The 22,600-nt window shown below is 46.0% G+C and overlaps 1 long non-coding RNA gene across 1 annotated transcript in view; it reads right to left on the reverse strand.

The window, feature by feature from the left end:
- Positions 1 to 6,565, reverse strand: part of LOC115292704 — a 13,971-nt gene extending 7,406 nt beyond the window's left edge. Inside the window, exon 1 of the long non-coding RNA XR_003909102.1 lies at positions 6,384 to 6,565. This is a non-coding gene — a long non-coding RNA (uncharacterized LOC115292704). The remainder of the gene's footprint in view (positions 1 to 6,383) is intronic.
- Between the last annotated feature and the right edge of the window lie 16,035 nt (positions 6,566 to 22,600).

A 22,600-nucleotide genomic window follows, 5' to 3' on the forward strand; every position in this document is an offset into this window, starting at 1 on the left:
CGGTCAATTAATTTTTGACAAAGCAGGAAAGAGTATCCAATGGAAAAAAGACTGCCTCTTTAGCAGGCAGTGCTGGGAGAACTGGACAGCAACATGTAGAAGAATGAAACTAGACCACTTTCTTACACCGTACACAAAAATAAGATCAAAATGGCTGAAGGACCTGAATGTGAGACAGGAAACCATCAAAACCCTCGAGGAGAAAGTAGGGAAAAACCTCCTAGACCTCCACCGCAGCAATCTCCTACTTGACACATCCTCAAAGGCAAGGGAAATTAAAGCAAAACTCAACCCTTGGGACTTCATCAAGATAAAAAGCTTCTGCAAGGCAAAGGAAACAATCAAGAAAACTAATAGGCAACCGACAGAATGGGAAAAGATAGTTGCAAATGACCTATCAGATAAAGGGCTAATATCGAAAATGTACAAGGAACTCACCAAACTTCACAATCACAAAACAAATAATCCAGTGAAGAAATGGGCAGAAGATATGAACAGACACTTCTCCAAAGAGGTATTGTTTTTTAAGTGTCCATTGTACGGGCTCTGTGCTGACAGCTAGCTCAGAGCCTGGAGCCTGTTTCAGATTCTGTGTCTCCCTCTCTGACCCTCCCCTGCTCGCACTGTCTCTGTCTCTCAAAAATAAATGAAAAAACATTAAAAAAAAAGTGTCCATTGTAAATGGACAGGTTTGAAAATTTTGCCTCCTCTGAGCCAGTGCCCTTGTCATTGAGACTTCACAATAGAAAGGGGGCCAGTCCTGGTTGGTGGAGATCTCCCGGTCTCCCTGCCACTTACTTCCTGTAAGCACTGCTTTTTCTCAGGAGGTGGAGTTGTGAGATGGCCTTCAGGGTCCCCCTTCCTCTCCCCCCACCTCCCGTCCCCTCCGCACCAGGCTAGACAGGATGGGTCCACACTTTTGATCACATGGAAGGCACACTGTTCTGTACTTGTCCTCTTTCCCCAAGGCTTTTTCTTTTTTATTCTTCTCTGGGTTATTTCAGTGGGGATCTAGTGTAGAAAAAGCTTAACACTTAACTCCAATGTTTTTTTACCCGAGTCTATAAAAGACATCTTTTAAAGTTTATCATGTGGTGGGAGTGTATATTGTATGCTATAAATTTATTAAAAACAACCCTTGTCTTTGTGGCAGAGGGGGAGGGATGGAAGAGCACAGGACTTGATGTCAGAAGACATATGCGCAGACCCTGACTCAGTCACCTATGAACATATAGTCCTGCTCATATGCTGTTCAGTTTACTCATCTGTACAATGAGATTGGATTGAATGGGATCAAGTATTTGAGGCATTTTTAAGTTCTTAAAAGCTAAAAAAAAAAAGTAAGAAATGGCAGTCATTTTTTTGGCATTCTTTCTCTTTTTGCATCTTATAGGCTGGGCCCATGGTATGGAATGTATTTAATAAATCCTTGTTAGTTACTTATTTGGAATTAATGTCCAGAAAATGCTGAAGAATGCCTAAGGAGACAAACAAGAGTGATGGAGTAACTGAATATATTATTCTGCATTCTTTGATATATATGTTTATAAGCTTTCCTTGAACCCATGGCATTTCTGCCTAGAAAGTGCCAGAGTTTAGCAACCACATTCACAGTTTCTCTCTGATCCCTCCTTCTAATCCTCATTATCCATTCCCCCAACAATCAAAATTGATTGTAAAAAGGTTTTCTTTTAAAGATTTTAAAAAATAAATGTAATTATCTATGGCTCAGTATCACTTTTAAAGTTGCCCCTTTATACTTTCTGGAGGCTGCAAACTACAGTTAATTTCCAAACATTCTTGGAAGTCACCCAGTAAATTCAGGCAGGGAAGGAGTGGCCAGGGCACAGTGTACTAGGGGATCTCGCCATGAGTTGGCCAGTGACATTTATTATAGGCAATCCAGCAGGTGCGTAAATAACTCCTACTGGGAGGTTTTCCGTTCAGCTTCCCAAAATGGCTCCATTTCAATATCCAGCAGTGATGCTGTATTCTCAGACTTGGATTACCTAAGCACTGGGCAAGGTAAAATCTACGTGAGTGATCCAAAGGAAAGCTTTGCTCCTACATCAACAGCCTTAGTATGAAATAGGCTTTTGTTCATTAAAACTGGTAGGATTCATCAGCTAATTGAAAAATACAGTTGTTTGAAATTCTTTGAAATGTACAGATGTACATTTCATGTTGTGTGGTTCTATCCTGTATATGTGGTTTTTGAGCACTTACTACATGTAAGGCCCTATGCTGGGTGCTACCGAGGATAAGAAGATGAGTGAGACCACACCTTGGCTTTAGGAGCCAGATGCTGGTTGGGAGACAGAGCATACATATCATCTTATCACAGGATAGACTGAGAAATCAGAAATGCAAAATGCTGTTGGGTTAGAAAGAAAAACTTGGAGGTGCCTCTTAGTAGAAGAATTCAAACAAGGCGTCTTACATGGACAATTATTGCAAGCCGCATTAGTTTCCTGCACTATACCATGAACACATGGAGGGCCAATTTTAGTTGTTTAATCATTTACAAAGAATAAAGTTCAGTGGGTAGAGAAGGGAAGGGAGGGCATTAGAGAGGGCAGAAACTGAGTTGAGGCGTTGAAGCTGCATGGCATGCCTAAGAAATGTGGAGGCATCGGTGGCTCTGTGCTAGGCTGAGAGGACAGGAGTGGGCATGGGTGGGGCCCTAGTGAAGGTAAGGCTGGAAGAGAAATCAGAGCAAAGCTGCATAGGGCTCTGAATGCCCAGGAAAGGAACAATGAGTTTTCCATTTAAATCACATTTTTATAAACTGAGTCATTTAAAGTTTACCAGAACTGCTCCTTTTTAGGTGTAACAGTGGGAAGTATGCCGGCTCGAAATCAGACCATGCTTTGAATTTGAGCTGTGTCATTCCTCAAATGAATGACTTTGCAGAAGTCAACTTAACCTTTCTCATACTCATTTTTTTTCATCTTTGAAAATAGGATTTGTTCAGATTAAGTTAGAAGAGACAGGTGAAGGCACCAAGGACATTGCCCACCTTTGGTAGGCACTTAGTAAAGGGTGGTTTTTCTCCTTGCTGCTTCCCATAGGAGAGCTTTGATGAAGAAGACATGTCATTACCATCACAGAGTTTCCAGCCTCGTTGCTAAGATTTTCCTCAACTTTTTTTCAGTGGTTCTCAAACCTGAGTGAGCATCAGAATCCTCTGGAAAGCTTGTTAAAACACAGATTGTTGGGCCCCACGCTGGAGTTTTCTGATTCTGTAGCTCTGGAATGGAGCCAAAAACACTTTGCATTTCCAGCAAGTTCCCAGATGCTTCTAGTGCTGTTGGTGTAGGGATCACACTTGGAGGAGCTCAGCTTTATCAAGTTTTACCATTGGGCAGACCCTACTGGTTACTCACCCAATAGCCATTCTTCTTCCCTGCTGACAGAGCCCTGAATCTGTCTGTGTGCCGTATCAGCGAGGACCCCAGTGGGGGGTTCTAACCCACGAACTGTGAGATCATGACCTGAGTCTAAATAAGAGTTGGACGTGTAACTGACTGAGTCACCTAAGCACCCCAGCACAGAAAGATTCTTTGCTTTGTCTCTAACTCGGTGCCAGAAGATGTATGATGATGGGTCAAGAGCAGTCTTGGGCATCTCAGCTCCCTTGACCATTCATAATCTGACGTGTCTAAAGAGATGTGAGAATGGATCGGCTGAGAAAGACTCTCGGGAGAGGAGCATCAGCCACTTGCCCATTCTTCCTGAATGTGGACATACTGCTGAAGCTACAGTAGTCATCTTGTGAGCAAGAGATGACAAACACAAGGAGGACCAACATGCAAGGATGTTAAGACAGAAATGCAGAAAGAACGGGGATCTCCTAAGGCATCGCTGAGGTGCACTCCTTGAATTGCCTACCTTGACTTGTTCTTATATGAGAAAAATATATGCTTCTTTGTTGAAACCACTGTAATCCATTTGTTGTTACTTGCAGCCAAACACACTCATAACTGATACAACTTATTACAGTCCTATGATTTTGGTGGCATAGGTGATATTGACCCCATGTTATAGATGAAGTCAGCAAAGCTCAGAAAAATGAAGGTGACATATAGTGGTAGAGCTTAGATTTCAAGTCAAGTTTCCTGAATATAAGTCCTTGGCATTCTCCAGTGCCCTATAGCCTAAGCATTCTAATTATTTCTCCCTACCAAAATATGTATTTTTCTGTTTTCCCTTCTATTAAAGAGGAAGGAACTGCTAAGTCCCTTTCTAGAAAATGTGGCTGAACCCAGACTTCTTTATAAACCAAACCCAACCTCTAACTCAGATATATTTTCTTAGCCTACCCACCCATTCATTATACATGGGCCCTCCCAGCTCTGTGACCTCAAACTGTCAGGCTTAGTGCAAATAGGTTGAAGAGACCGGGTCTCCCAATCACACTCTCACATATGACTATTTATCCATTGCCTGATTAGTACAGTGGGCCTATGGCCCTCTAAACCCCTAGGGAAGACTGAAGTCCCATTTACTACTAGCTCTTAGATCAGAGCTGGGTATTTATGAGGGAACCTAAATTAATTACCATCACTAACAATATTTCCTTTAGTATAAGGAGAAACGTTGTTATTTATCTCCATTAAATTACCTTAAGCAGTTCATTCATTTGGCAAATTTTTTATTGACTGTTCTATATGCTAGAGTGATGTCAGTGTCATCTATTCATACAGTTACTTATCCATAGTTTATAAAATCACTTTTATAGCACTAAAGGCTGGGAATTGGGTTACAATGCAGAGCAAAACCAGTGCCTACTGATAAAATATACTTATCTCATTGTTCATATAGGTTAATAGAGTTATGTATACATGTGTATATGTGGGTTGGCTTGGTTTTGCTACCATTATATGCTAACGTATGAACAACTGTGTTCATATATATATATATGCTATTCTTGTATCTTATTACTAATTTTCTGGTTGAGGCTCTTGACTGCCACATCTTGTCATTTTCTTATTGCTACTGTCAATAACAAGGTAAGGAAGCATTTTGATGGTCTGTCTCCCCATCTATTAAGGAAGAAGGGGTGGGTAAGTCCCAATCTGTTCGGAACTTTCCCTGTGGCTCTGCTGTCAGCCACCTGGCTTCTGATTGCCATTATCAATTACTTAAGTGATTAACTCTGCCCACACTTATGGAGCAGAGTTCATCTAGTTTGGCACCTACTCAAAGTTTGGCACTTTAGAGTAGGTAGCGTTTAATAAGCTGAGCACTCTGTCAGAAGTAAAATGTGCCCAAATCAGTGACATATAATGCAGCAACCAAAGGATAAATATTATAAGAAAAGAGCAGATAGGAGACCAAAGGTGTGAGCGAGGACTTCTAGCAGGAGAATCACAGAAGGCTTCATGGTGGAGGTAGTCTGCGCATTGGATTGATTGTTAAAGATTCAGTGAGATTTGGGTACTTTGACGGAATCGGAGACTGTGGGATGAAATACAGAAGAAACTCTCTTAACTCTGCGCTTGAGAGATGGACACACCTACCCATGAGATGGGCACAGTACTTATCCGCCAAGTCAAATCCTGTTACAATGATGTGAAAGGGCTGTCCCCGTGCTGGGATGTGTCTGGAATGGCTCTCCTACCGAACAGCTCACTTGCAGGGGCTTGACAGTCTTTTGTGTAGAGGTTTTGGTGAAATGGTTTGCACCTTTTCTGGATGGAGGTTAAACCATATCCTTCTGAGGGATGGAGAAAAGCCAAATTATCTGGCCCTTGGAGAGTGCCCGTATATTCCCTGCTCAGAATGCTGGTGAGGAGTGTTTATATAATGCTGTTTCTTTAGCGAGAGGACAAAGGAGACAGGGGGAGGGGGAGCAGACAGCAATAGCTCTCAGGGCTTGAAACCAGCCCCTGCGACTTATCCAAATGTACAACGCGCTCCCCGCCCCAAGTTACAAGCAGCTGAATTGAATTAAAAAACAGTCCCTCCTTTGCTGCGACCTGGCCTGCCAAATTCTCAGCTGGCGCAAGTTTTTATAGCTCCGTTATAAACCCCAAAAAGTGAGGCATATAATGGAAACATTGACATAACTTGAACTCCTCGGCGCGACTTGTGCCACTCTAATTATCCTTACGTTTCATTGGCCCGGTTCTCGATTCTCTGCCTGCCTCTGCAGCTCTGCCTGACTGTCCAGGGGGCCGGAGGTTTGGAGCTGGGGTTTGCTGGGGAATAATGAGATAGTGTCTGCTGGTGGGAAGCCCCCTGTTCCATACATACTAGCCCCTCCCTTTTCCCTTCCTGCCCTTGTTTTCCCCCCTGCACCTCCTCCTCCAACACTCCCCCCCGCCCCAAAGGCAGAACAGTTCAGTTGGTTGTAAAAATTAATGAGTTCAGATACAGACTTGCCTTATTCCGGTCCAGCTGCGTAACCAGGGCGATTCCGACCAGCATTCTAGATGCTGACATCAGCTCCACACCCCGGTACAATGCTGCTCTGTTTGATCTCAGAAACAGATCAGGCTCCTGGGCTTTATACATCCTGCTTCCTCCCTACGTAGACTCATTTTATTACCCACCCGGAGAGCTCATCTCAACCGCTCCCCGCCCCCCCCTGCAGCCAATACCAGAGGCAGAGGATCAGCCACTACAGCTGACTCTTCTCTTACCAGCTGGACACTTTTATCCAGTTTTCCTGGTCCTCTTGGAGGATCCCCGCCCCACAGGCGCTGACAACTGGTGGAGGATGAGTGTGATAATGATTTCACCACTTACCATTTGCACAGCACTTCACAATTTTACATGCACGTCCATGCTCTTGGCACAGTGGCCCAGGACCACTCTGCAGGGAGGTGGCACACCCATTTTACAGGTGAAGAAAATTTGGGAGAGCCAGTGAGTGGCAAAACCAAGGGCAAGGTCCTTGACACCAAGTCCAGGGCTCATTCTGTGGACTCTGGATGTATACCTCTTGGTTAGGCACCGGACACGGTCGATTTAGTTTCTGTTGGTGAACTGATCTGGGAGAAAGCTCTGTGGACCCACCTTCCGTCAGACTTAGGGAGAGGGACAGTGACAAATCCACTGGAGGCTCTTCAAAAGGATATCACGGTGATCTTCATCTGTCACAGACTCCCCCTTCTGTAGAATGCTGCTTCCTCTTCAGCTGGTCCTGGGGGACCAGACATGCCTCTTGCTTATGGTGGTCCCAGAAGCACCAACTCTGAAGACGTGTTGTAAGTGGTTCCCAATGAGACTTCAGGGGAAGCTGCTAGAACAATGGCAAAACTCTTTAGAAATAAAACACAGAAGTATGAACCATATAGGTAGAACTCCATTCTGAAGTTTGGGGAGGTCATACAGGGTGAATGTTTCAGCCAGTATAATTTAAGAGGAAGAGGGCATGGAGGTCTCTAGTAGTTTCCCAAGCCTACCGTACAAAGTGCTGCTGGCTAGGTGGCTTACACAATTGAAGGGTGTTCTCTCATGGTTCAAGAAGCTTGACGGTGTCAGCAGGGCCACACCCCCTCTGACTTGGGGGAGAATCCTTCCCTGCCTCTTTCTTGCTGCTGGCAGTGGCCAGCAATCCTTGGTTTGGCCCCACATTGCTCACTGTAACCTCTGCTCCCGTCTCTGTCCTCATCTGGTGTTCTCCAATTCTTACAAGGACTTACAAGAGGCGTTAAGAATCCCTTATGTTTGCGGAGCACCTGGGTGGCTCAATCAGTTGAGTGTCAGACTCTTAATTTCGGCTCAGATCACGATCCCAGGGTTCTGAGATCAAGCCCTGAATCAGGTTCTGTACTGAGCATGAAGCTTAAGAGTCTTTCTCTCTCTTTCTCTGCCCCGCTCCCCTACTCATGCTCTCTTTCTAAAAATAGAAAAACACTAAATAAAATAATAAAAAAATAATCCCTTATGCTTATTCAGATTGTATACTTGTTCATACACATCCCAATTCAATCTGCACAGCGACTCTGTAAATGACAAAGTCATGATTCCCATGTGACAGGTGAAGAAGGGGAAATGAGGAGAGGGATGCCATCGGAGCTGCCAGACTTGCAGGAGAGGCTCTAGGACCATCACTGTGACCCTCTTCCATGTGACTCTGCTCACACTTCCCCCCTGAATGGTCTCAGACAAGTTAATAATGCACTGAAGACCCCAGCTGGTTGGCTGGTTTCAAAGCCCGCATTTATTCCATCCCATCTTGCCTTTGGTGGACTTCAAACATAGGCCTCACTGGATCTTTGGCAAGGGTGCCGGGAAGCAAGGCCATCGAAGATGCTCCTCTCAAGCCTTCTGGAGCCCAGCAGCTAACTCGGAAGCACAGCCTTGAGGCCGTCACCCTGGGTCTCATGCTCTGCCCTCTGGTCATGCTTCAGCAGTATCAGACAGCCTGGCTCCCTTTAAAGTTGCTTAAACTCGTGTTTATTATCGTCTTCCATCATTTCTAACTGCCTTATGTCCCTTTCTTTTGCAGAGTACATAAACTCAGCATGTTTAGCTCTTGAAATAGATGTGCTGTGCTGTCTCATGGTACTTTAGTGGCTTAAAATGTGAGTCTCTCTGCCAGCCGCAGCGCTCACTGTTGGAAAAATCAGGGCACCGGGGAAACTGATGTTTACTCCATTTTAGGGGGTTTTAAGGCATTCCTGAGACCTTACAGATTATAAATATTCTGTCTCATTGTCCCCAGAGCTGCTAAAATACTCCAGAAATGACCAAGTTTCAACATCTATGCTACATATTTCAGATTGTCTCTGGTCCCCAGAAATGACTTCCATAAACAGCCTTACACAAGCCACTGCAACGGCTCTGAAATGCGAACAGCATGGTCATCAATGCTAAAGCTCCCCCCATTCGGAGACTGGACACGCAATGCTGTTTTCTGCCAAGGCTCGGATTTATGAGATGCTATATGAGTTCTGCCTTTAATATATGTGGCTGGCTGCCCTCGCCACACACAATTTGCTGGTATTTCCCCCCACATGATTAGACAGATTACATTTATGTTGTATATCTATTGTTTAGTAGACAGGCAATCCTCACGCTGCACCATGTGAATGAACTGAAACATGGAACAGTGATGTTCGTGCTGCGTCTTCCCTCTGCATGGCGCCGGGGTCACTGCAAAGTGAGAGCACAGGTCTGGTCTGCACACAGTTCTGTGCAAAGCAAGTATACTCTGTTACTGCCTTTAAATATAATTTGGAATAAGGAATGTAATTACCACAGGTCTCATTTCTTTGTTTTTCTTATTTAATTTTTTAAATGTTTTATTTATTTTTGAGAAAGAGAGACAGCATGAGCGGGGGAGGGTCGGAGAGAGAGAGAGAGAGACAGAGAATCTGAAGACAGCCTCCAGGCTCTGAGCCATCAGCACAGAACCGGACTCGGGGCTCAAACTCATGAGATCATGACCTGAGCCATAGCCGGAGGCTCAGCTGACTGAGCCACCCAGGCGCCCCCCCACAGGTCTCATTTCTTAAGCAAGTGGTGAATGCCCAACTGGGCACAAGCCACCATGTTTGACTCTGTACTGCAATACAACTGACGCGGCCCCGCACTTGAGCGTGATGGCAGGAAAGGTCAGATTATGAACAGGAGTGACTGAAGGAAGGCACAGAGGATGAACGTCATGAGAGGCCAGTGCTGCAGGAACTCAGAGGGAACGTGATCATTTTTTATGGGGCGTGGGGAAGAAAATCATAGAAGGCATAAGAAGGAGTTAACGTTTGGATTGAGCCTCAAGAGAAGAGTGGGCTTTGGCAATACAGAAGAGGAAAATAGGAGGTTGGCATTCCAAACTGAGGCATAAATATGAGCAAATGCTTAGGGGTGAGACGTCTTGAACCCCTGAGCTGGGAAGTTATACTGATGACCTGGGGTGACATGGATGAAGGAGGGGCTCTCTGCTTCTAAAGTGCACACACCAAGGGCAGAAGTCACTTGTTAGGAGTCCCACTGTACTGTCACTGTACATGGCCTTGCTTGATGCCCAGAACAAACCTGTGAAGGACAGAACCTGCATGTCCCCAGTTTATAAACGAAGAAGCAGAAAAGCAGAGAGTCAAAAGGCAAAGACTTGGGGCTCCTGGGTGGCTCAGTCAGTTAAGTGTCTGGCTTTGGCTCAGGTCATGATCTCACGGTTCATGGGTTTGAGCCCCGCATCAGGTTCTGTGCTGACAGCTCAGAGCCTGGAGCCTGCTTCAGATTCTGTGTCTCCCTCTCTTTCTGCCCCACACCTGCTCATGCTCTGTTTCTCTCTGTCTCAAAAATAAATTATAAAAAACATTTAAAAAAAAAAGGCAAAGACTTGTTCGAGCCTGGTAAGTATCTAAGCAATGAGAGAACACAGGTTTTCCGCGGCCCAATCCATTCCTTTTCTGACTGGGTCACACTGAGAAGTTGGTGCTCTTGACAATTGTATTGGATTGATGATGGACTGTCCAGCTTTCTCCCAATTTTGTGCACAAAAGTACTAATTATTATAGCTAATCTCTCCCTAAGAAAACATGCAACCTGGGCACATCTAGTGGCTTTAAGTTGTGTTGCCTCCTTATTTCCTCTCTTCTCAGTTTTACTTGGATGATCCATGTGATTGGATTTGAAAAAAACATTTTCCCCCACCGGTATTTTCAATTGTTAAAATAAATAAATAAATAACACTCTCCCAAAGGGGGTTTTCACTGTGGCGCCAAGCAGTCTTCCATTTTGGGGGGATTTTCCCTTTGTTTAGCCGGTGTAATTACTGCAGGCCTGCTGTCCTGGGCTCTTCCGGGCAAGGGCCGATGGATCTTCTGAAAAATACTGACTTCATGTCTGGAGGCTTCAGCTCTCTCAAGTTTACCAGGAGCGTCACAAAGAAGCCTCTCCATCAGTTGCTCTCTGACAGATCAGCATGGATTAAGTCCCAATCAGAGTATCTGGGAGCGGGCAAGATGGGGCTGTTAGGAGGCCCTGTGCGTCTGAAGACTTTGACCGAATAAACACAGTCTGGAACGGCTGGGGAGCTTGAAAGTAAAGCTGTAAATGATCCCATCTGCGATTCTTGGCTGATTATTCCTCTGGGGCTGCCCGAAGAGGAGGGGACCAGAAGAGAGGGTCTCTCTTTGCTTTAAACAAAATATCGTTACACTTCTAGCATCTTCCTAGTTTGGGGTATTTTCCAAGTGAAAGTTCATTAGGGAGACACGAAAGCACGTTTTGCTAATATCCATCAAAGAGGGGGGCTCAGTTTCAAAGCACAGAAGAAATACAATAGTGTTGAAGCCAACTACATGAAAAAGATCTTATGGCCCTGAGAAGCAGGAGAGAAGCAGAGACGGGTGACTTGGGCTTTTTTTTTTTTTTTTTTCCCTTTTAAGTCAACTTTATTTGGGATAAAACAAAGTGAGTCTCAGGAAAATTTGCTATCTCCTGGACTATCTCTTATTTACATGGGGCAGCCTGAACTAAACATTCTGGAATGTTTGTAAATGTTTGGGTTTCGTTTTCCATATTTTCTCCTGTTGGCACCAAACCTGAAGGGCTCAGAATTCCTCAAACATGGCTCTTACCCACAATGATGACTATTATTAACACGTATTGATCTCGAGGATATACAGAAACAGGATTAAGTGCAGATCCGGAGCCCAGGGATTAGGTCTGGCTGGTGAGTAGAATGTAAACAGGGGATGTCTGAGCGGTGGGGCACAGGAGAAGCTCTTTAGAGGTCTGGGCTGGGGAACAGGGTGGCTTTGTGTCTGTCCTCAGGCCAGGGAGTGGGCCCAGATGCCAGTGCGCATTTGCTGGGCTCCCTGGCTTGGTCAGCGGTCTGAAGAGGGTTAGAGGAATGTCCCTTCCTGGGGCTGTCCAGGAGTATTGCCTAGGTCCCAGGCATGTCATATGCCTCTCTGCAAGAAGTGCTCCTTCGGCCCAAGCAGAAGGGTACTTTCTCTGATCTTGTGCTTTTCTGCTGAAGAAATCCCAGCTGCTCTCCAAAATGCTCCTCCATTTTGGAAGGACATGTCTCCCGTGGGAGCTGTGGGAAGCAGGGATGTTGTCAGCGTTTCCATCTTTGCTTACTGTGAGCCTCCCCCAAACAGTCCTTTCAGAATAAGGCCTTGGGTAGACATGAATGCAAAGCTCAGGGAAAAAAAGATCTGTCATAAGAATTCAGGCTCAGCTCTGGGTAACATTGAACCAGATCCCAGGACGGAGACTAAGACTATGGAACATGGCGTCAAATGGACCTGCTCTCACCCGGCTCATGAGGCCCAGCTGGAGACAGATCTGGTCCATCGTCTGGAGTTCCCACGTCCATGGTTTCATCTGGAGAGTCCTCTAGGTCAGGGTTGTCACTCAGCGCTGCTGATCTCAGTAGCAGGGACACAGGGTATGCAGACCTGAGATTTGGGGCTATATAATAGTGGTTATCATCACTGGCTTTGGAAATCAAAGATATGAGTTCAAATCCCAGCTCTATGTGCTCAGTGTTCTCATTTGTAGAAGGAAGATAATATCATCTACCTGGAAGAGTAGTCTTTGAAAAATAAATGTGATGATATATGTAAGTGGTTACTTAGCACAGTGTCTGGGACATAGTCAGTGCCAAATAAATGGTGGGTTTATTATTTCCTGCTGTGGATTTTACCGAAAAGGGCAGGGGTGGGGACAGTAACATTTAGGGAGCACCCACTAGATGCGACACTTCCTACAACTGTTTATATGGACGTAGGGAGAATAGACTCCTCCCTCCTCAGGTACGCTGCCAGCCATGGAGTTAATGTGGTACCTGGTAGTAGAAGCTGAAGGTGGAAGAAATGAACGCCTTTGTCTTTTCTTCTCCAATCAAATGCAAAAAAGGCTGAAATGTGTGATTCTCCAGTGACTTCATTTGTCCTTAGCCAATGTGAGTGCTTGGGCTTGCTGTGTCAGCTGCGATCATTTTCAAGTCTAAAGAGAGAGAGAAGACTTTTGCCATCCCTTATGGCCAGGCCTTGGATCTTGCCAAGAAGTCAAAAACCCAGGTTGGACACTTGGCAGGCAAACACCTCCTCTTTCTGCTCCCGGGCCCAGCATTTCTTCACTTCAGAATCCAGGCCCTCAAAGCCTGAGCAAGACATCCTGAACTATCCTTTGGGCAACTCAGGGAAAGCAGGAATTAGTAGAAAAGGTGAGTAAATCAAACAAAGAGGAAGAGACAGGCAGAGAACCAGTCACAGATTCATCCAACGACCATTTGTGAGGTACAGGCTGTGTGCCAACCATGGTGCTTGGTGCTGGGTTCACCGAGATGAAAAAAACTCAGTGTCTGACCTCAAAAATATAATGGCCGTTTGTTTTCTGGGTACTGTTTAAAGGTTGTAAGCATTCAACAGGTTGCATATTTAAGATGTGGGCAGTTTTTGATGTATTTTATTCTTCGATAGAAAGCTAAAAAAGACACATTTAGACACATTCTAAATGCTAGATGCAGATGTACCTGGGCTTCGTGGGGGAATGAGAAGGAAGGATGTGTTATATGTCTGGGAAGGCCTCCCAGAGGGACGGGCTGGGCTCCTGGCAGAAGTTGTAGTGTGAGCAAAGTCATGGAGGAGAGAAGCCACATGTTATGGGCAGGAAACTATAGACAGCCTCATGTTTTGGAGCATAAACTGGGTGGGGGGCAGGAAATGATGGGCATTGGGATAGGAGAAGGAGGCAGGACTCTGTGTCTATGAGGTGGGCTCTTCCCTGTGGCGATGGAGGGCCTTGGGGGGGTCTCCAGTCAAGGGGGTAGGGGTGGGGTGATCAGATTTGCCTTGTAGACAGCAGGTGTGCTGGTGGCTTAAGACTAGGCACAAGGAAGCCAGTTTTGAGGCTGCTGCCTTTTTCCAGAGAGGTGGGTGAGAACTTGAACTCAGATACAAGGTTTTTTTAATTTTAATTTTAATTTTATTTGAGAGCAACAGAGAGAAGGGGAGGAGCAGAGGGAAAGAGAGAGAGAGAATCTCAAGCAGGCTCCGCACTCAGTGAGGAGCGTAACTCAGGAGTTGATCCCAAATTCCTGAGATCATGACCTGAGCCGAATTCAAGAGTCTAACGTTCAACCAACAGAGGCACACAGGCCCCCCCCCCAATACAGGTTTTTACAGAGAGCACACGTGCATGAGCACGCATGCATGCACACACACATTTCCAACCAAATGGAAGGTTTTCATGTATTTTCTACAGAAAAGTCTATTTGAGTTTGGCAGGCATAAAAGTAGAATTGTGCAAGAAGTACTCACTTCACTCTTTAAAAAAAAAATCTTTTTACCAACAGGAAATTTTGAGGGGGAGCTCCTGCTATGCATGCCTCCAATGTCAGAGATAAGCAACACACAATTTATGTCTCTTGTATTTTTGCTTTTGGAGATATTTGGGAGGAAGTAATTCTTCCTTATTCTTTTAGGGGCTTATATGTGGCTGTCTCTTGGTTGAAATATTTTCTGTTATCTACTTTCCTGGCGAGACACTAGTCTGGGGAGGGAACACCCATATTAGCTCATCTTTTCCACTTTTAGCGATCTACTTCTTTCCTCATATGTTCTAAAAGAAACTCCCATGCAGCGAAATTGATGAAGAGATTTTGATCTCCTCTCCATAACCCCAGACTGACTGACAGGTTTTCTCACATCCTGTTTCTTTAAAACAGGAGGCTGGAAGTTCCAGAACAGCGGCTGGTGTGTGCTGCACACCAGGCTCTGACTAGCGCTGACCAGTGCCCTGGACTTGGGATGGGAACAGTGAACTTGGGGGTGTGGGCTCAGAATGTTCATACATGAGGTTATCTACCTGAACTCTGATGTCTCAAAGGAACACTGTTCCCCAAAGGGAAACTGCTCCCAGAAGGGGAAGACTCAATAATGAGGTAGCAGCTGAGCCTGGGTGTTGTATTGGAAGCTAGGATGCTGCACGGTGTTGGAAGGTTCCAGGTCTGTATGAGCCACTTTTGAGGAGTGTGGCTTTGGGCAAGTTATTTCACTTCTGGTAGACCCATTTTCTCATCATAAAAATGGCACAACAGACTCTACCATTTTGCTCTTATAGGTTTTACAATGTTAGGGGTTGGAACTGTTTTGGACCTTGAAAAGTACATCTTAAAATTAATGGTCTAGTATTAGAATTTCCTCCTGAACATTAACCAAAGCACCACTGAGGCAGCTCCTATTATACTAAAGAAGTTTGAAGAAATAAGGAGAAGGTATGTAAAATGCTCCCTCAATAATGCGAGAGTATACAATGATGTGATTATCCATTATAAGAAGATGTGCCAAATGTTTGCTGGCTTCCTTTTGCTTTCTTCTTTTGCAAGGTTTGACAAACTAATCTCCACATCAGGCGAGGCAGAGACCTATGGAAACTTGGCCTCATTTGAAGGAGGGCTGACCTTGGTTGCACCTCTGAGGTTGGGGTCTCAGTCATGCCCTTCACTCCTCAAAGGTAGCGAGATAGGCCTCTTCCCCAGTCTGGGCCTCAGTCATATACGTGTGTCATGCATATATTGGTTAGGACATTATTATGATTATATGTTGGCGTATATTGGAGCACTTACAATGGATTCTGTACTGTCCCCAAATGTGTGGTCAGTAATGCCTTTTAGGTCCTGAAGAGTCTCATACTGTGAATAAATGGGTTCCCGGCTCAGGAACTCCTGTCCACTCACTGCAGAAATCAGGAGTCTCGCTAAGTCTCCAGCTCCTGATCCTCACGGTGGCCCAGGGGTTGAAAATACCACAATGGCTGCTTAGGGGCCCAGCTTGCCCTCAGTGCAGGAATGTGGCAGGTGCATACATGCACCATGTTTTCCTTTTGTCCCAATTCTGAGGACGTAGCAAGGGACAGGTTTGGGAGGGAAGCAGTTGCACTACTCAGACAACCAAGGCCAGGGCGGTGGGAAGAGTTTCACTTGTAAAGGAGCAGGCTGACAGCCAAAACCTACCAAGAGGATGAGCATTACTCAGAGGGTAGGTCCGGTTCCCGTTTTAGACCCGAAGTAAATTCTCCAGGCCCTGTTGTAGTTGGCTAATAGCAATTCTCAAACCACAGGCTCCAGAGATACTGGAGTATTCCAGGAGAAGCCACCCACGGGAGAGGGGAGGACAAAGGGAGAAAGTCTGGCCCTGGGTCCTGTGTGTTGGGTATGATTGCTTCAAATGGAGGGTTACTGTGCCCTCCAGTTGAGGGTGCATTGGTAGGACTCATGGGAAACCCAGTCCATATCCACAGATGCTCACATGGCAGGGGGTTGGACTTGCCCTCTCCAAAGTCAACATCAAAAGGACCAAGGGAGTCATGGGGACCCTTGGAAGTTCTTCCTTCTGGGTCCCCTTCCCATACCCTGGCCTGCCAAGCTCAGAAAGACCAGCCCGCCACTTAGGAGGCTTGGTTTGGATGGCTCTCCAAACCCCTGGTCAGACTGCTATCTTTTAACTAAAACATAGGGTTCGTTGAATTTTCTACCAGACTTCATTCCAAACAATTATGTTGGCATGTTATCTTACTATTTCCTTTGGAGGGTTTTTCCATGCTAAAAAAATAATTTACTGGATCCTGTGAATGACTAGATTGAGAAATAAAACCTCAAATCAGTCAGGAATTAGGAAGATTTGAGCAATTCCTGAGTGTCGGCGACACAGATGTCTCCATGCCCGTGAGACAGCAAAGAGGGACGGTGCCCTAGATGATGCAGCTTGGGATGCATTTAGCAATGTGCAAAACCTGAGCGGGTCTACCTTGAAGCCACCTGTTCAATCCCCTGCTTTAAGGTGGGGTCACATGTGAATCCTCACGCCCTTTAGTCCTTGAAAACACGCAGCCCCACACACCTACCTACAATCTCACACACACGCTGCACATTTGTATGCAGAATCGCATCCTCCCCCATAACTCACAGCAATTAGGAACTGAATTCCCCAGTTTTCTGGGCTGATCCTAGAGACCTAGCAAAAGGGACTCTTGAGAAGGAAAAAGGAATTCCACACTGGTGAGGTTAGGGCTGCAGTCCTTAACAGTGAGGTGATTTCTTGGAGACTGCCTCCTTTAGAAAGGGAAGGGTCCTGTTGCTCTCAGAAGCCCTGGAGGTTGGAGCCACGCTTGATCTGCTCGGGTGGGGCTGGGCTTCCGGTAGCTGTGGGTGTTACCTCCTGAGCACCCCACCTACCCCCTTACACTGACAGCCTGGGTCTTATCGTTTACTCTGTTCTCCACCCACCTCTGAAAACCTTCCATCTCCCTGCGCTACTTCAAAGTCCACTGGAAAGCCAAGTTGCCAATTAGGCTTCTTTGAGGCCGGTTCTCATTCCTTCCCCACTAATTGAAATGTTACTCCTTTTACTAAACCCATAAACCACCCAAACACAACGGTCTTCCTCATTTGCATTGTAACAATGTCCCTAATGTGCTTCCAAAAGCTTGACAGAAAGGCGAACCTTTTCTCCTCTCGCGTATGAACTGTCAAAAGCAATTCCGAGGCAAAGGCCTTCATTTCCATCCCTATACAGCTGCTCATTAGCTAAGGTGGAATAAATTCCTTTTATTCTGGATTCATTTCCCAGGATGATAATGTCTTTTTTGTCTCAGGTCACTGTTCCCAAACTAGGCCTTAATTGCTGATAGTAATGGAGTTAATACATATTTACAGCCCAGGAAGGTTAAAGAAGGTCTCCTGTAGTTTTATTTGAGACATTTTATTTAACCTGCAATAAAATCATTAGCAAGTTGTTCGGTGTTAATTCTGTCTGCCCTTTACCTTGTCTCTCTGCTCCTTGAGAAAGTTGGCGGAAGGCAGATGGCTTTGGTGGGAGATAAGTTCTCAGCTGGATAGTCTGGGGAGCCCCAGACCTCACTTCCTCACCTCTAGATTCTCTACAATTCAGAGAGGAGGGCCTCTGCTCGGTGAAAAGCAGACAGCCTGGGGCACCGGTGCCGCTCTCCCAGGCACCCGGCCAAGGAGCGCAGGCGGAACGATGAAACCCCATCAAAGCCACAGGGCCGGCCTGAGCTCCTGATTCAGCTCACACCAGTAACTTGAGCCCGAAGTGGCCCACAGGCTGGGCACCGAGCCGCGGTGGCAGGCCATGCGACAGCCTGGCATCTGGAGTCTGCCCAGGAGAAGGGGCTGAAAACAGGGCAGGAGGAGGGCTCTAGGGCTAAGGGCAATGCCAGGGGAAGCCAGGGGGTTTCCAGACTTCACTCTGGGAGGCCCGGTGGCTTGTCTCTGACACTCCCTCTCCTTCCCACAATCTTCAGGAGAGATGCGGAGGCCCTCTTCACCATGGGGTTCCAGATCTCTTTACTCCACTGGAAGGAAATGGCTTTACCAAAATGACATGGGTTCCAGTCAACCTGCCCATCTGGCCCCCAGAGTGCTGCTCCCAAGTGCAGCACTTTTTTCTTCTCTCTCTTGTTTTGCCTGGGCTTCTGGCTACTTTTCTTTCTGATGGATCCAGAAAGAGCAGGGCCTGAGGAATGAACCAGACTGTGGCAGAGCTCACAGGCCATTCCCTAGAATCCATGCTGTTGTGTCTGTTTCCTGGGATACATCTGGGCCACATTTCCCAGATCCCTTTGCAGTTAGACATGCATCAGGGGGCAGTGACAAGGGTGTTCTCCATGCTCTATGCCTTGTCCGGCTCCCTGGAGGGGACATGACCCAGTAGATGATTTTTGAAGCCAGATGTTAGAAATGGCCAAGCCTCGGTCAGCTCAAGAGATGGGCTGCAACTGGTCTTACTCATCCTTCGCATGAGCATGAAATAAATGCCCACACTACACAGTCTGACATGTTGCTGACTTCTCCAATACTCACCCACCAGTACCTCTCTCACTCAAATCTTAAGACAGCTCAGATTCTAACTCCTCTGTGGGAAGCCATGGGCAGAGGAAACACAAATGCAGCCTGGCCCAGTCCTTCATCCATGGACTCCAAGCAAAGCCACCTTTGCCTACCTCTGGACATATCGAGCCAAGCAGGAATTTGGGACATGACCAACTGGGTATGATTTGGAAACATGGCTTGAAGGCCACAAGTCTCCAAGCCAAAGGTGGCTCCTCGGAGACTCTGATTTCATAATTCTTTGTTTCTGAAATCAGGCACAGGAGCCCTGGATGAGGAAAATAAGCGCTGAGCTGATTTCTCAGGTAGCTCAGCATGTCAGAGACAGCTCAGGCCTTGAAGAAATCATCTGCTCTTGATCCTTTTCCTGACAGATGAGAGAGACTGCAGCCCCAGGTGGAATCAGTACTTGGCCTCTGGACCGTCATCTTGGTGTTCCTTAATTGCCTTATTTAAGCAAGGTGTTGATGGGTGCTGTTGTCGAGTTGCCCTTCGCATCTCCTGGGAAGTGTGCTCAGAATCATTCGTCCTTTTCAATTCACCAAGGTGTGCTAGTCCTTAGTCCGCTCTGCTTCGGGGTTCTCTAACACTACTACCCACCTCTCATCCTCCCTGAGCACTCTATGTCAAATTTCATGGTGCTGGCTTTCAGCTCGGGCATGTTGGGAAGCACCAACATTTCCAAGGTTAACCATTCCACATCCATGTGGCTCATTCAAGGAACGTGGACCTATTCCTTTGCTCTGTAGTGAAGGATTGAGAGAGGCAGAAAATGCAGCATCACCAGACCATTCCCTGATTTTTGGTGGTCTGGTTCCCTTCGTGGGCTAGAAAGAGTCTATGGGGAGAAATTTCATCCCCATTTTATAGAGGAAGGAACCGAGGCTCAGGGAGGTTTGGTGATTAGTCCACGGCTCTTTGAGATGTGATGCCTTCCGTCTAGTTCCTCCCACACCGAGTTCTGCCCACTGCAGAGTTACCCATCCAAGTGAGAAGTTTCTCTTTTTCTCTAAGTCACCAAAGAAAGTGACAGTAGAGTATAATTTGGGGATATATTTCGGAATTTAAAGCTCAATCAACCACCATTTCTCTTATTATTTTCCAAGGCATAGACTTCTTTCCCAGTGTTCACAAGTTTTTAGAGTCTAAGAGGCGTGCTGGTCTGAACTTGAAATCTGACCTGACTGAGGGGCTGATGTAGGTCTCTACTATGCAGCCTCACCCTGTCAGCATTTCTAGATTGTTAGAGCTGGTTCAAACCTACACTTCTGCCCTCACATCCTTCCTTTCAGGAAGCTGCAGGGGAGTCAGAATCCTGAAAGCTTGGCTCAAGAAACCTCCTTACAGTCATATAGTCGAGTCCTCTTGTTTTTGGGGGGTGGAGGGGCTTCAGCCCCTAGAGGGCTGGTTGCAGGGCTGGCCTGGTGTCCAGTGCTGTGTGGAGAACTCGTGATAAAGAATCCAGATGGGCTTGTGTCTCCACAAAGCACAGGAGGAATAAGCATTTTCTTCAGATCCCGTAGTGTGGAGCGGGAAAGAGACCATTCCCTTGGGAAATATGTTACATACCATCCTGTTTACACTTCATTTATGAATTTGCCACCGTCTTGGAATGCTGAGGTCTCTTCTTCTCTGGGATGGCTCTCTGCATCTTTCTGATTCATCTCTCCTGCTTTCCCAGCAGTTCTTTTTTAGATTGTGGGGAATGGGAGAGGTGGGGGCATGGGGGTGTGTGTAGTAGTGGGTGACGGTCACTCAGACCCTGGAGCTGAAGAAGGGATTAAAAAAAAATCTTTGGAAAGCAGAGATCTAGAAAGGAAGAGCTGACACTCTGGGGGTGATCTACAATACTCTAGGAAACGTGCTTCTTGTTTTCACATAGGTATGAGAAAAATCTTTCGATCTCAACAAGTCCGTGAGGTAAGTCGTCAGATCTCAGTTATCACGGTGAGGAGATCTGGGCTCAGAGCAGTGGTTTGCCTCAGATCGCACAGCTAGTAAGAAGCAGAGGTAGCACTTGAATTAGGCTCTGTATCACTCAAAGTCAAGTTTCTTTTCACATCAAACTGCCTCCCTACACACATTAGCAAAGAGAACCATTAGCAAAGAGGAACAATCATCCCCAATGTGTAGCTTGAGACATGAGTCTGTGTCAAAGGCAAATAACACTACAGTTTTTAATCACAAAACTGTGATGATAGTTTCCATCCTAGCCAAGTGAAATGGAATAGACCAAGGTATGGTCCTCAAGAGACCAGGATCCATTGGGAACTACGGCTGATTCTTGTGTCCAGGAGGGAATAGCTCAGAATGAGCCCAGGGGTGAGGGCTGGATTGGGTGGTATAAACAACGAAATCTGAAGGATCTGAGATGCTGCTTAGCACTGAGTCCAGGCTGGGTGCCTTAATTGTCTTTACCAGAGATCTTCATATACTATTCAGCAGAACCTCTTGCGGTCTGGAAATAAGAAAACCCCAGTCAGTTGCCGACCACTATGTTGCAGTAATTGCATTTACTTAGCCAGGGCAGGGCTCCCTCCCCTTGGAGGACGAAGCCGGAGCCAGTGTAATCACTGGTCAGATCTTCTCCTTACAATGGTCTGAGAAGGAGCCTCTCCCCTGAGTGCTACCTCCAAAAGGAACAGGGGATAAACACCCTGTAAGACAGTTGGTCTCATTTTGTGGACGTGAATTCAATGGCTCGCAGCTCCATTCTACTCATCCTGGCTCCGGCTTAAGTTTTAAAAACTAATTCTCTCTGCATTAATCTGAAAAGATCCTTCAAACAAAAGCTCAACATCTGAGTCTATTTACCGAGTGTGCAGCTGTGTCAATTGGTCAAGACAAAGAGAGGCTTCCTGGTCAGCCCACAATGGGCTGCAGGTAGTCTTGCAAACAGAGAAACACAAGGCAGGATCCTTTCATGAGCCAGTGACCCTCCTTCCAATAAGGAAGAGCAGAGCTGAGAGGTCAAGAGAAAAGGAGCCCTGGCCACCCCCACCCTCAGCACACACACAAGTGGGGACTGAAAGATATGATCTGTAAGCCCATCAATTAGGGCTATTAAAAAGGTAATTAGCCCTCTTCCATGGAAACCAAGAACAGAAATGTGAAAAGGGGGAAATTCGTTTCCATGTGGTTACATTTTAATGTGACCAGCACACTCCAGTAATGAAGCAAGATGCTATTGCGGGGAATCTCACTTGGTCAGTCCTAATGGGAAGGTGGTACCAAGTCAATTCAAGAGCTGTCTAAGAACAAAAATAATCACTAGCTTTTATTCTTGAAAAATACTTTTCTGCTATCAATCAAACACTAGGTTCCAGTCAGGTGGCCAGATCTGGGAGGCCCGTGAGGAGCTGAGTCATTTCCTTTCTAGTTGCCTTTCCTGAAGAGAATCATGGCAGGAAATGAAATCTTGAAACGTCAACAATGAACGATTTGTCTTAAATACTAATAAGTGTGAAATTCAGAATTAGTGTTTCTGTTCTTTCTCTTTTCAAACACATGTGGCTATTTTGGTAAGAAAACCCAAGAGAGAGAAAAAAATGAACAGGGGAAAGAGCTTTCTGATAATAAGATGTGAAGGCATCTATTGAAATGGATCGAAAGTATATGGTGCTCTGTGCAACACTGGCCCACTTGACAATGAACGTGCTTATACATATTTATGTTGTCTGTGCGTGTTCTTGTGCTCATGCTTGCAAATAAAGGATAATTTGATTTTTTGTTTTTCTTCACTGTCTCATTCCTTCCTCCTTCACTTCCCCTTTGCAC

This window comes from Suricata suricatta, chromosome 5 (assembly GCF_006229205.1).
Source record: "Suricata suricatta isolate VVHF042 chromosome 5, meerkat_22Aug2017_6uvM2_HiC, whole genome shotgun sequence".
NCBI classification, from domain to species: domain Eukaryota; kingdom Metazoa; phylum Chordata; class Mammalia; order Carnivora; family Herpestidae; genus Suricata; species Suricata suricatta.